The 12,053-nt window shown below is 41.1% G+C and overlaps 1 protein-coding gene across 10 annotated transcripts in view; it reads right to left on the bottom strand.

Annotated features, from left to right (window-relative positions):
• Positions 1-12,053, bottom strand: part of WASHC1 (WASH complex subunit 1) — a 39,370-nt gene that overhangs the window by 14,902 nt on the left and 12,415 nt on the right. The window lies entirely within an intron of this gene.

Raw genomic sequence — 12,053 nt, 5'->3', positions numbered from 1 at the left:
CTGTCCCATCTGCAACCACAGATCAGATCACTTCCTCTTATTCCATTTTAACTCCTCTGATAAATCTCACATTCAGGTGGCTAATGAAAGATTTCTGCTGTGTCTTCTATTCATGGTGAAAAAAAAATAAATTACTGTTTCCTTACTTCCACAGGAAAAAGATTTGAGTCATTAGGAATCTGGCATCCAGGACACTGGATACTACCTGACAGGACTGTCAGCACTGTAAGTACTGCTACATTTGTATGCAAGTCTCCAAGCACTTCACAATGCCAACCAAAAAAACTGTGATTTTTATCATCTATACTTGCTAGGGATCAGACAGCATCAGAAAAAAAGTTAAAAATCAGGGAAGGTTTAAAGACAGACTGACAGATTCCAAGAAAGGTGTCTGAGAAAGACAGAATTCAGCTGTAAGGAAAGCATCACAGCAGCCAGAGATCCTTTGCTCTCTATGCTGAACGTTCATGTCACCTGTGTGACAGGGGTGACAAACTTCTGAAATGGGAGAGAGGGCAGGCAAGCTGCACACCAAGGTGAACAAGAAAGGTTAGGCAACAGAGGCTGGAGCAAACCTCACTAGAATACCAAAGAACTTAATTTTCATGTCTGAAGTACAAAAGTAAGCGATCAACCAAGGAGAAAGAACATTACAGAGCAGAATGAGAAATGAAGTTGCACAGGAGGATAAGGCAGGCAAAGTATTAAATTACTTTTTCCTTAAATGAAGACTGTACACATCACAGAAAATCAGGCTTCTGGTCACCTCCCAGCCCAAGCTCCAAGCCTGAGAGATAGCAGGGGGATGCTTGGCATTGCTGTTCTAAACTTCAGGGTACATACAGTAAATTTGTTCTATGAAATCTTGGCTTCTTGCCTAGAAGTCAAGCTGCGCTTTTTTTGTTGTTTTTTTTTTTGCTAAATGATATGTGCTTTTATTAAATTTCTCCCTTACTATAGAAGGCATAAATAAGAAAGGATTGAGTTTATGGTTACTGTACTTAACTTTATTCTCAGACTCTCCAAGCAGCTGGTACTGGAGCAGGGTAACAAGGGAACAAAACAGTGTCAAAAATGAACACTTTGAGAAGCCCAGTCACCACTCCCACTCAGTGCTTCTGCCCCTGCAGCTGGCAACATCTCTGGATTGAAATGGGGAGAGCAAAGGAAAGTCTGCTGAGACATTTATGGTTTACAGTGATCCAGGGAAGCAGTCAAAATTAGCTCAAAAAGGCAATTCACCTCAAAAGTTTGAAAGGCAAAAAATACATACTCTTATGAAGAGCCAAACACGTTCAACCACTCATAGAAAGATCAACTTGTTTGCTTTCTGCTCTTCTCTCTCCATATTTAAGCAGTTTTTAAAGTCTTACTTCTTATCTGAGTAAGTGTAATCAGAAACTGTCATCATACACCATCTCTGACAGAAAGAAGTCCCCAGTGAGGCTGTGTAATCAACGTTCCTTCCTCCATTAAGGGTTTGGGTATTATTCTAATTAATGTTTAGCTCACTTTGATTGCTCCTCGAGCCTGATTTGCAGGTGTTTCAGCATTTGCATACTGCCCTGTTCCTGTGACGCCGAATGGCTTTGCAGACTGGAGAGTGATCAAGGTTATCCTCAGCAGGATCCAGCATTTATCGTTCTCCACAGGTCATGTTCTCACACAAAGACCATTTCATTTTGATTTTTAATCTCTCATTTCACAAGGCACTCCCACTACCGTGAATTAAGTTTATGTAAAACTGGAAACTTATAATTTTGACCTACCATCTCAGCACCCTTCTCCCTCTTCCCCTGCAGCTTGTTCTCCTCTCCAGAAAAGTAGCACCTTCTTTTTTCTTCATAGAAAAAGGTCACAAACAAGTGACCTCTTTAATCTTCCAAGCTTTTTACTTGCCTCATACCACTGACTGGTTTGAAAGTAGATGTGCTTTTGGTTTTTTTAGAAGAATACTAAATATAAATTCTAAATAGAAATTCAGTGTATATTAAGCAGAAAGTCTGTGTTTGCAAATACAGTACACCATTAGATCTTTAAACTATACAGGCTACTTTTGATTAATCTACTTCTCCATTCACAGTGTTAATATACATATACAACCCAGGTTCTACCATCACAGTGACAACTTCTGGGATAGATGACTTTAAGAACTCCATTACTTCTGAAAGAAGTAATGAAAAAATGGTTCTTTACCAGTACTGCTGGAGTTTCACAGGTGACCTTTTGAGTTCCTCCACTGGCAGTGGAATTGCTTCCCAAAGCAGCAGCCATAGGAAGAGTCATGAGATATTAGGCAGCTGATGACAGTCAGTATAGAATCACAGAATGGTTTGGCTTGGAAGGGATCCTTAAAGGCCATCTAGTCCAAGCCCCTGCAGTGAGCAGGGACATCTTCAGATGATCAAGTTGGTCAGAGCCTTGGTCAACCTGGCCCTGAATACTCTGAGCAACCTGTTCTGGTGTTTTACCAGCCTCATCACAGAGCATGCCTTCATTGTATTTAGTCTGAATTTACCCTCTTAACTTAAAACCAGTACTCCTTGTCCTATCACAACAGGCTCCACTAAGAAGTTTGTTCTCATCTTTCTTATAAACCCCTTCTGGTTACTGACAGGCTTCCTTGGAGTCCTCTCTTCTCCAAGCTGAAAAACCCCAACTCTCTCAGACTTTCCTCAGAGGAGAGGAGTTGTAGTAATATACTAGATACTAGATATAGTATCTAGTATATGATACTAGAACTGTAACTAGTAAAAGTTACTAGTAAAGTATAGTAACTGGTTTGTTATCTTTAGAGTCTTCACTCATCCTTGCAAGAATCTCGGAAGTATTTATTCACAGAAGCTCAATCTTTTGTAGTAACAGCCTTAAGTGTTTTCAATCTTGTTTTTCTTCTTATTTTCTTAATTACTTGTGAAAGGAGGGTTAATCTTGTTTGGACAGAATTTTACAAGACTGTAAAAAATAAATTTTGTTTCCATGTTTCTTGAAGTAATAGATCTCATTTGGCAGATAGCCTGAGAAGGTGTTTTGGCACCTTGTAACCTTAAATTAATCAACCGTGTGTACACAAACATTCGGTTTCTCCTGTCTAAGCTCCCTTCTCAAGACTAGCCAATGATCTTCCTCCATGTCCCTACTTGAAAAGAAAACGTGTATCACTACAGTCACAGGAAACATAAGCAGTGGAGAAATTCCCAGATGACCCTGTTGTGATCTTTACTGTGGTAGGGAGGCCTAATGCCTTTAAAAAGATCAGACATTCCTCTGGATCACTGAGGATACCATGTCTGATTCTACACAGACAATATTTCTGTTATACAGCTCACTCTTAATTGATGCTGTGCTCCAGTTTCCCTGCCAGCAATAGTTACAGGAGACAGATCAACTTGGACTGAAAGGTCTGATCTGTGCCCTCTCCCAGGTGGGACTGCAAGAGAAATTCAAAAGCCACCAGCCAGAAATGCTGTTTATTCTGAGCTTCACCTGAAGGTAGCAACAGCAGGAGAGGAGCACTGACAAGCAGCTGCCCCAGCCCTTTCAGGCTGTGTCTCACTTGGCCAAAGATACACTGCCATGATCCTGTGGGAGAAGTAACACATTTGCACAGCCTTCCTCCCCACTGACCAGGCAAAGAAGTGATCATCCCTAAAAGCCTTGCCCTGATGTAAGGTTGAACATACTAGGAAAGCTGAGCTCCCATTCCTTCATTGGGATGGAGGTTTTTCATACTGCTCTTAGTCTGTTGATCTCACCAAAACAAGCCATTGTCATCAAGAATAAGAGTGCTGGGCAAAACACGCCTGCCTCCAGAGAAGAAAATGATTCCTGGTGATAGCAGTTCACACTCTCATCTTTCTCCAAGAAAAGCACTTCTTTTCTTTGTATTTAATCAAATATCATTAGAACTTCATAGCTCTTCACCCAAAGATCTCCAAGCAATTTCCAAGTGTTAATTAAATCTTGGTTGCTTGTGAAACCAAGAGTAGAATCATTTGCTCCCTGGAACAAAGAAAACCTAGGGAAATTCACAGTACAGTCTCAGCAGATCACATTTTCAGTCCATAATTCACTAACTTGAACAATTTTGCATTCACAGGACTTACCACATACCTTCAGTAGCTGCTCAATTTTCCATTTTACTGACTTTAAGGCCACCTTCAAGTTCATCTGCCTTTTTCAGTGTCCCCTCATTGCCAAATCCATCCCAATGTTGCTCTCCAGAATAAACTACAGCCAGCAAGGACTGACACAAAACACTGACCATTCTCTCACCATCACCATTTCTCTCTTGGGATCCAGAATGTAGCCTTTACCCACATTTAAGACACATGTTTACAAGTAAAGGTTTTTGCATTGAATAGAAATTTTCTCCACTTCCAAGTAGCTGATGGCAATCACACAAAATTTTACTTGCAGATCACAAGCTGAACCCTTCAGTCTCCTTTTCAATAACACATATCTAAAAGCTATCATTTACAAGCTAGTACTTACTGTATAAAAACTGCTGTCCTGCACAACTGGACTTGAATATTCAGGAGAAGGAAAGCCCAACCAAGAAAAAGGACTTGCTACCATAAAATGTCTGTTTAAAGACAACTACATGTCTTCTCAGAACTCTTACTTCCTTTCTGACTTTGATCATATAATAAAGGTCTCCCTCTGTGGTCTTCCCTCACTGTGCTGACCTGCTGAAGTTATAATCAGAAGACACCTGGTAAATGACCAAACTGGACTTTGAAGAATGACTTGGAGCATCCTGGTGGTTCTTTTCTGCACTCAGTACTATGTTTCTGCTCATCATGTTTGTTGCAGTGATCCCTGTACTTTTCAACAGCTTACCTCTCAGTGAAATTTCTTCTACTGCCTTGCACTCAATGCTTCTGTTCAGCAATGTCCCTCTTTAGCATCCTGTGAGGACTAGTGCAGATTCCCAAGATTCACCCAAAATTTTGCTACAATCAAAACAAGTCCAACTACATAAGACAGACTTTCTCAGAAACAGTTACCAGCCCGTCACCAGCTACAAAACCTCCTTGCTAACTTAGCTTTTCCATTTCTCAGACTTGCTTTCAAAATGAACTTCTCTTAACAAATCCTCCTCTTTCTAAACTGGCCTCCTTCACTTAAAGGAAAGATTTCTTCACATATTTTTTGCAAAGTTTTTTATTTCATAATATTTACTCTTCAGAAACAGCAGTTGTTTAGTGTTACTTCTTCTTTTTCCTACAATCAATTGCAGTCACACTCAAATCTCAAAAGGCACCTCCTATGATATGCCCATCAAGAAGCTAATTTGAGTGTGCTTCTTCAACAAATTAGGACAACTCTTTATGGCACCTTATCCATCTAACACCTTTCCTGAGTGATTACAGCACTTTCTTACTTTTTTGAGGGATTTCTAGTTACTCTTCCCCTGAAAACTTTGGGCCACAGGCAGAGATGTTCCTCACAGCATCAAAAAGCAGAGATACCTCTCTGCTTGCACTGACAGCTGCTCTGTCATTTCAATGAAACAGTCTGAGGCACATCAGTGATCAGACACCCTTAGAACTGGTCTAGATTTCATTTTCCCCATTGTCATTTAAAAAATCATCTCTCCCATGCACTAACTCAAAATTAGTCAGTAAGAATGGAAAGACTATCTTCACACTAATACCAGAACAAATTCATACAGTGCACCTTGCAAACCTCCTTCCCCACCCCAAAACTGCCAGAACTGTAAATTCATACACTTTAATGGCTTAACCACTATCCCTGTGACACTCTGAGGAAATGTTCTCATGACCAATGCTTTGACAGCAGCTAAACCCTTTATCCCAGCTAAAAGTAAGCATAAATATAATGAAGGACATGATTTTGGTTGTATGGTTGTTTGCTCCCCATCCCCTAAATTGCCCAGGTGCTAGAAAAAAAAGAACACTCTGCCTGGTGCTCAGTTGTGAGAGTCACACTCCCTTCCTCAAAAAACCCACCAAAAACCAAAAAACAATCAAACAAAACTCCCCAAAAAAACAAGAGAGAACTGCAATGTGGAGACCATGAACTTCCTTGCTTCTTGGTACTGAGCTACTGGAATGTTATGTATATGTATATATACATTGGAATGTTATATATATATGCCACTGATAACCAGAAGGCTCTTCCTACTGCACTCACACAGAGCAGCAGCTTTACCTCCTCTTCTAAAAGGAATTGTTATGCCTCTTAGGCCCATCAAGCATGTTTTCAGATTCAGCTTTGCTGGTCGATCTAAAACAAGAGCCCTAGAAGTAAATTAAAATGCAAATACCTGGTTTTATAATGCACAGTAACTCAGAATAAGGATCATATTCTTGGATAAAGTAAGAAGGGAATCCAATTTACCATGCTGTGCCAGGGAGAGTAGGGGATAAAAATTATTAATGGCACAGCATGGTGAATTCCTTCAATAAAATGTTTGTCAGGCAGATTTAGAGGAGGGGGTGAAAGTTTCTGGAGCCTGGGTTAAAGAATTTGGATGGTAAAGTGTGTTAAAGAGAAACCCCAGGTGGGTAATTTAGGTTCTGGGGGATTTATATGGAAAAAAAACAGAAACTCCTTCATTAGCACCTAGAAATGGGTCTCCTGTCTCCAAAAGCACTGCTGTCTCAGCCGTCAGTTGCATTTACACCTAAACCTTTATAACCTTTCCCATTTGCAAAACCCAACAGCACCACAGCAAGTCAGAAAGAAGCACCACGGAAAGGAAATTTAATGCACCAGTCAAGTGTGAAGAACAGACCTTTGGCCCTGGTGTTCCTCCCCCAGCTCTCCCCTCAGTGTGCACACTCTCATAGGAGCAAGCCTGTAATACACATTTCAAGCCACTCAGTGTTATTTTCCAGACAGTTTTCTCCATGCTGGATCCCTAATGGAAGTCATGCCTGTAAAACAAAATGACTTGTTTGAATCTCTTCCTCCAGGGCTGACTGAGTACAAAAAAGTCCTCTATAGGAACAGAAAATGACTCCAGCACTTGTGAGTCTCCAGTGTTTGAAGCTGGTTGAGAAGGCAAAACTATCACTTAAAAGAATAACATGGCAGTTGTGTCAAGAATACTGGGTGTGTGAGATTCCAACAACATTGCCAAAAGTGTGGGCTAAGAAATCAGGGAACAATTCTGCTGTGAGGCACACACTGATTTGTTGTCATGATTTGCTTCTCCTTGCCTATTTCCAGAGAGTAATAACTGCAGCCACTTGCAGTCAGGGAGTGAGGGGTAAAGGAATTACTCTCTGGAAGTTCATAAGACCTTTGCCAAAACCCTTTTAATTAACAGAGATTTATCACTGGAAAAAATTAGCTCACAAAAACTTGAAGGCTGTTACTCAATATTCTATTTTCTCCAACAAGGAACAGGGTACAAACAAGAGACTTCCCTGACAGCATTAAAAAAACCCCACGAGCTAAAATAAATCACCAATTCGTATGTACTGAAACTACCTTAGTTTCTCCTTGCTGTCTGCCTTTCCTATTGCACATGCCATCTGTTTTAAAGCAAACTGCCTCTAATTGCCACAAGATATTCCACTACTGCTGTAAGAGTAGAAAGAAATTTCTCAAGAGTTCCTTGAAGTCTGAAATTGTTGTGTGCCTCCTGCCTGCTTAGCAGGTTTGAGACTAATTCCAGAAGCAGAAGAACACCTCTCCTGCAATTTTGCACAGATCAGATTCCAGAAGATCTTAAGCTTAAGGATTTTGGCAGCATTCAGAAAGAGTTGTGACCTGGTCTCTTGCAGAACAGTCACACTCCCTTTTTGCCCCTCTATGGGGGTGTAGGATGCCTGCTAGTGCCAGCTGCTCCCAGCCTTCCAAGCATGCTGATCACACCCTTGTGTCACCTCCTAAGGTCTTCCTCCTGTAGTTTAGGAACCGCTCTGAAGCTACAGCTTCACAAGCTGTTGAAGTTAGCTTCCAGAGGATTGTGGCAGCCATAACAAATGAATGGTGCCTTACAAAGTGTGTGCTATGCTCAAAAGGAAAATAAATCCACATTACTTGGCCATACAAGAATACAAGAATAACAACTAGCTGCAGGCAAAATGTCTTCCCCGTACTCCATCTCCTCATGTCTGCAGGACGTTCCACTCACTCTTTACCTCACTGCTCCTTCTTCATCTTCCTGGCAGCAAATGACTGCTCCTACAGCCTCTCAAGAGATGTATCTGAAACTAAACTAGACCCAGCACCCTCTTTCAGATGACCTCTGGTACAACTTCAAAGTGCCATGAGGCACCTTGTTGTTAAACAAGAGTTGTAACAGCTTCAAATTAACTGGAGAAAAATTGATTCCCTGTGCTACCACGCATCTCTTGGTGTAAAGTCACCTGCATGGTGAGCCACCACAGTGGACAGCTCTCTTCCTAGAAAGATGCAACCCTTGCAGCCAGCAGAGGAACAAACACAATACAATGTCCAAGCTGCATCCCAGAGCCCCACTGCACAATAAAGAGCAGAGTACAGCTTGCAGCAAGACCCTTCTTGGCAAGTTTGCATTCCACAGCCCTCCTAAATTAAATACATTAACACTGATATATTCAGTCCCCCACTTCCATTATTGATCATCATGACTAATCACAGTAGTAAGTTTAAAACAAGGGGGGTTGTAAACACCCAAAGGTACCTCATGATTAAGATTTTGTTGGTATTTTCAATTTCAGAACTTCTCATGTCTCAGCTCTGCTCCTGTTCTAAACATCCCTTAAGGCTCTGCTGCCCAGCCAGCTACTCCTTACCTTCCTTATCACAGCCTCACCAGATTTCTTCCCCACCCCTAACAGCATCTCCACAGTGCTTTAGTTTGACAGCTATGGTTTTCAGAAGTGCAACTCCAAGTTAATATTTTTGCTTAATATTAAAGCCTTTTTCAAATTTGTAATAAGAAATTAGTTCAAATCCAACTGGGAAGGAAACAGGATACACTGGTCTAGCAAAGATTTATTCCAGACAAGCAAAAGATACTGAATAAAGATTTAAAAAAGTAACAACCAGAAATTATTCCATAAACTGAAAAAAAAAAGTACAAGGATGGGAAATTTGGTACACTGGGATTGGATCACAGGCAAAGGAAACCAGGAGCTTGATAACAACCTCCCAATACCAAGTGTTTGATTTCTTTCTACTACTGTAACACTCCATGAGATAACTTGCAAAAGCAATTTTCCACACAACTATTACTCAGAAGTGAACACTTTGAACAGCAAATGGACAACATTAGAGATTATTAACATTTTCTGTCAACACAAACTCTTCAGAAATTGAGAAATCCCAAAGGAAAAGCCTACCTAACTAGGAGGGCATATCACAAAATCTAAACTCATCACCTCTTTCAAGTACTTGTCACAACAACATTCCTGTAAAATATTCCAAAGCACATGATTCCAACACAAACTCCCACCCAGAAAAAAATGGTAGTGAGAAAACAAATAGATGAAAGACTACTGTTAATTGGGGGTTTAAACTGGTCATCCCACCCCCTGTGACCTGTATCCAAAATCTTTCTTAAAAGCCTGTGAGTTAAATTCAAACAGATATTATGTCAGATTTACTATGTTAGAATATTTACATTTTAAGCAATATATCTCAGGAACTACAGGCAGTGAATCTGATCTTTACTGCAGCTTCTTCAACAGATTAATGATGCGGATTCAGTTAACACACACAAGCTTAAAACTTCTATTACTTCAAAGCATAAACTTGAGAAGGACATGCAGCCTCTCTTGGTCTTGTCACAGCACTGGTATCAGCACCAAGAGGGCAGGACTTCCTCAGGGGAAAGCACTGCTGGACAGCACTGGCTTAGACACCAATCTGTACTGCCCAGCAAACAAGAGCTTTGATGTTCCCCACGTGAAAAAAGTCAGGTGGGTCTCTGCTTCTGAGGGCTAGGGATATGATGGAGAGGGATGCTGAGCTGATGTATCCTGCTCCTTCTAACTGATTCCTGACTGCAGTCCAGGCCTGTGCTCCAAGGCTGCGCCCAGTGGGGATGCTCAGGGTCTCAGCCATAGTTTACCTGTGGTTTTGCACCTGCACCTGCATAGATAATCCTTCGATTATCTATGAACTAATGAAATCTGCAGTGTCTCATTCACCAAGTATCTTGCCACAGTTAATAGAAAGTAAGCTACTTTGAAAATGATTGGAAAAAAGAGAGGTTGGCAGACACCTGTCACATGGGTTATTTCCCAAATTGCCCAAAAAGGGGGCAAGAGAAGGAAAGATCCCTGTATTTTCTTCTGATTTCCAAAATGGAAAGGTATCTTTCTTGTGTCATCTCAACATGTTCATTTTAAGAATTCTTACTCAATTGTCATGTCAGCAACAACTCTGAGCAGAAACTTTGGTTAGCTAAAATGGGAACAAAGATCTAGTCGTGGAAATATTCCTTTTTTTTAATAGAGAGTAAGAGACACTTCCACTCCACCTTCAACAAAGTACAGATTGGCTTGTCACTCTCAAAAGCACTGTAGCAGTCCACCTGTTCCCATAAAACAAGCTCAGAACATCTGCATCGTTGTAGTACTGAAGTAATGAGTTGGACACACTCAGCCAAGTCTCCCACAGTGAACAAGTTTTCTCTTCATCAACACTGCAAGCTGCTGTTTTGCAGATCAAAACAGTCAGCTTCCCCAGACAAGGCAGCTCCTTCCTGGAAGTGGAAGACAGAGCTGCCTTATCTCAGGAAAGGGAAGATAAAAGGTCACTCTTCGCTAAGCGGCAAAGTTCTCACCTTGAAAACTTTGCCCCTTGATCGACATGGAACAACCAAGGTCATGGAACTTCTAATCAGATGCCTACATAATTACTAAATCTCTCCTAATTATATCAGAGAGCCAAGACCTCAGTGGAAAGGCAAAGCAAACAAAGAAGCCAATGAAGCCTCCTCTGTTGTTGGAGAAAATTGGTAATTAAAAGTCATGAGTGCACCAAAGAGTGAGGGAACAGCATCACAGTCACTGCTCAGTACTTGGCAGTGACTTGCATACAAAGCAGCAGGCTTGTCTCCCTAGGGAAATTACAGGGTACTGTGCTAGAGAGCAGTGAGGAGAAGAAAAACAGGGGAAAATAGAGACAGAGGAAGAGCAACTCCTGTATTACCAAGAGCTTTACTTAGCCCACAGAGACGGACAGAACTGCCAACCCGGCTTAAGTTTGAAAAGTGCTTTCCACATGTTTATGGCAGCTCTGGAAAGCCTTCTCCCAGCCTTAGATCACAAAGTGTTCCTCTACTTTGAAGGGAACAAATGAAGTAGACCTTGTGTTCAACCTAAACCAGCCCACACAGAGCCCTTGCCCACACAAGACTATTCCAGTGGGAAACCTTTATTTCCCCCAATAAACTGAGCTCAGCCTTAAAGACTGCTCTTTCTCCAGAGGCTACCCTTCAAAGTATCACTATCAAAAACCACAGAACTTCAATCTACACTTAAAAAACCTTCCGAAACTCAAAGAAAGACAAAGTCATGACCCTGCTCACACCATAATAAATTAAACTAGATAGTCATGGGACCTTCTGAAACCAAAGCATGTCCTTTTACTAATTAGACTATAAGAAGATAGATGCTGATCTGTTTCCCTCCCAGTGATACTACACAGCATCTCAGAGCACCAAGATGCCAAAGATGGCATGGGATGGACAAAGGCACCACGTTATCCACCATCATTTGTATGCAAGCACAAGAACCTCTCTGATCTGCCTTACAGACAGTCTTATAGATCCAATCCTAAAGATGATCATATGCAAGAGGTGCCAAGTCTGGACCAAATCCTTGAAGAGATGGACTTTGACAGATTGTGATACTGTGGTAAGAAACCCAGTCTAACTCAGGGCACTTAGCCTTTCCAACACACAAAAAGGGAAGTGTGGAACACCAGAAGCCCAAGAGAACAGTTTGTACATTGTAGAGATCAGAACAAAGAGACATTTTCTACTTCACTGCTTCAAGTACAATCACTCAAAAAGATGCATCTTTAAGACACTCTAAAAAACAAAGCCTCCCCTTTAATACACAAGCAAGAAGGAATAAAGA

The sequence above is a fragment of the Parus major genome, chromosome 1A, assembly GCF_001522545.3.
Source record: "Parus major isolate Abel chromosome 1A, Parus_major1.1, whole genome shotgun sequence".
NCBI classification, from domain to species: Eukaryota; Metazoa; Chordata; class Aves; order Passeriformes; family Paridae; genus Parus; species Parus major.
The sequence above is the reverse complement of the archived record's forward strand: the minus strand, read 5'-3'. Positions and strand labels throughout refer to the sequence as shown.